The 2,856-nt window shown below is 41.9% G+C and overlaps 1 pseudogene; it reads left to right on the top strand.

Annotated features, from left to right (window-relative positions):
- The first annotated feature begins 1,198 nt into the window (after nt 1–1,198).
- Nucleotides 1,199–1,384, top strand: LOC125407177 (cytochrome c oxidase subunit 7C, mitochondrial pseudogene; annotated as a pseudogene).
- Nucleotides 1,385–2,856: the final 1,472 nt, after the last annotated feature.

Raw genomic sequence — 2,856 nt, 5'->3', positions numbered from 1 at the left:
GTTTTTAATAAAGTTTACAGAGAAGCCATTCTGCACAAAACTGCTTTCAGATGGACTCCAAATTATATTTACTTACTTTTCATTGATTTTAAGTGATCAAACAAAGCAATGGTATTCATGATATCATCTGCATGTATATAATTAACATTTGGTAGAAGTATTCCTTATTTTAGTTTAGAGATATTTTCTATTATGCTTTTTTTCTTGATTTAAATATGAAGTATGTCCCCTTGGAGAAAAAATGGACATGAATCATGCAAATAGAAATGAATATAAGAATGATTGTCTGCCATCCTCCAATACAGTGAGACTCAGTGTGGTGATAAATTTAGATCATGGCTGTGATGCCTTTGGGAGGAGGCCTGGGACACTCCTGAGAGAGGTGTGGACCACAGAGAGAGAAGGACCTGACGTGGGTGTGGATGATCTCACCCACATGGGGTGGACAGAGTGAGGGGAGAAGAAAAGCTGAGCATCAAAGGGAAGAAATCACACATTTCAGGTCAGAAAAGGGAGGAATTCCTAAATCGTGGCCTGAGAAGGCACTGTGGGATCAGAGGGAAGCTGAGAACTTGACATGCTGCTAAGGTCAGCAGAAGAGAAGGCTGAAAGGCAAGTCCCTGATTTCAAGAGTCTGTCCTGAGATCTGATGTAGGGAAGACCTGAGAAGCATTTTCTGGATTAGCAACGAGGAATGAAGAGGTCACACTTCCAAACCAGGTTCCCACTGCCATGCTCACACAGCCAGAACGTGGTGAGCAGGAAGTAAGGAAGTGGATGGCCAGGACACGTGGTGTCAGGGAAAGTCGTGAGCTTCCCACATGCCTATTATGTCGCAGGAGTGAGAGAGAAACTGGCGAGATGTCAAGTCTTGGCTTCACGAGAGCATAAGAAGGTGGTAGCAAGGGGAACTGAAGGCCGCTGGGATTTCCAGAGGGAGAAATACAAGGATGATTTTTTTCAAAACGCTAGAAAGTACCTAGTTAGAGGTATAGCTGGGATACCGTGTGCTTTGATCTGAATTTATAAAAATTAGTAAGATTAGATAGCAAAGGCACTCAAGGAAGGAAATCTGGAAGTAGGAACCCTGAGGAGGACACTTCCTGACATGGCGTGCTTCCTTGTTATTTAAAGATCTTCTGGTCCGTTTTTTTCCACCTTCCACCTCTGCGCCCCTCTCTGAGCTTCCAGGAGTGCCATGTTGGGCCAGAGTGTCCAGAGGTTCACCACCTCTGTGGTTCATTGTAGCCATTACGAGGAGGGCCCAGGGAAGAGTTTTCCATTTTCAGTGGAAAATAAGTGGCGGTTACTGGCGATGATGAGTGTGTACTTTGGATCTGGATTTGCTGCTTCTTTCTTCATTGTAAGGCACCAGCTTCTTTAAAAATGAGGATATTTAATTCATCCCTTTAACAGAATGAAATTTGTTTAGGAGATGTGATCTGAAAATTGGATTAAACTCTTGAACTCTTATTACTAAATAAAATTGTAAATAAACGTGTGACATAAAAAAAAGATCTTCTGGTCCATCTTGTCTTCAGAGCCCTTCCCAGCAACACAGTACAAACCCCTCACTCACAGTCTCTTCTTTACACAGCTGAACACTTGGAAATGCTTCTACTCAGGAACACCTAGTCAGCTTTGTAAAGTCTTAGCATTTAGTTCAACTTGTACTAAATGCTTGGGGTTTCTATTGCTGTGAAGAAACACCATAGCAATTCTTATGAAGGAAAACATTTAATTGGGGCTGGCTTATAGTTTCTGAGATTTAATCCATCATCATCATGGTAGGAAGCATGGCAGCATGCAAGCAGACATGGTGCTAGAGAATTCTATATCTTGATCCACAGGCAACAGGAAGTAGGCTATATCACACACTGGGGGTAGCTTGAGCATATGAGACCTTAAAGCCTGCCTCCACAGTACCATGCTTCCTTCAACAAGACAACATCGACTCCAACAAGTGCATGCTTCCTAATAGTGTCATTTCCCATAGGCCAAACATTCAAACATGTAATGTTGTTGGGGCCATTCAAACCACCACTGCTGCATTTCTGTGTAATATCCACAGAGGCAGAGACAAGGACAGGGAATATGGATGGACTACCGCCAAGCCTAGATGTGTAACATACACAAGATGGGTCTTTAGTTTTGTCCATAGGTGTACCTTTTTTTAAATAGCATTCAGTTTCTAACCTTTTATGTTTTGAAACCTATTGTCAATGTTAACCCTCTCTATTAAGTTTATTCTTTCACAATAAGACCTTGAAGAGAATAAATTTTATTTTTGAAAATAATCTATAAAAATATCAATAAAGAAGAAAATGACATGGGCATGCATGCACGTGCGTGACTCAGACAATTCTGTATTCTGTCAATTATGTTTTAAATAAACGTTGATTGGCCAGTAGTCAGGCAGGAAGTATAGGCTGGACAATCAGACAGGAAGTAGAGGCAGAGCAATGAGAGCAGGAGTATTCTGGGAAGAAGGAAGCTCTTCCCCCAGTCCTGTTCAGACACCGAAATAGCAAGATATAACCTGCCCTACCAAAAAAGGTACTGAGCCATGTGGCTAACATATACTAGAACAATGGGTTAATATAAGTTATAGAGCTAATAAGAAGCCTGAGCTAATGGGCCAATCAGTTTATAACTTATGGAGACCTCTGTGTGATTTTTTGGGGGGACTAAACAGCTGGAGGACCAGGTGGGACAGAAACCCCCAACAAGCAGGCCCTCGTGTTACACAGGTGTATTTGTGTGTGTGTGTGTGTGTGTATGTGTGTGTGTGTGTGTGTGTGTGTGCATGATTCCTGATTGCCCATCAGAGCATGGTTTTACATACATACACATAAA

The sequence above is a fragment of the Myodes glareolus genome, chromosome 19 (assembly GCF_982192425.1).
Source record: "Myodes glareolus chromosome 19, mMyoGla1.1, whole genome shotgun sequence".
Classification (NCBI taxonomy): Eukaryota; Metazoa; Chordata; class Mammalia; order Rodentia; family Cricetidae; genus Myodes; species Myodes glareolus.
Note: the sequence above shows the minus strand (reverse complement) of the source record. Positions and strands in the feature narration are given on the sequence as shown.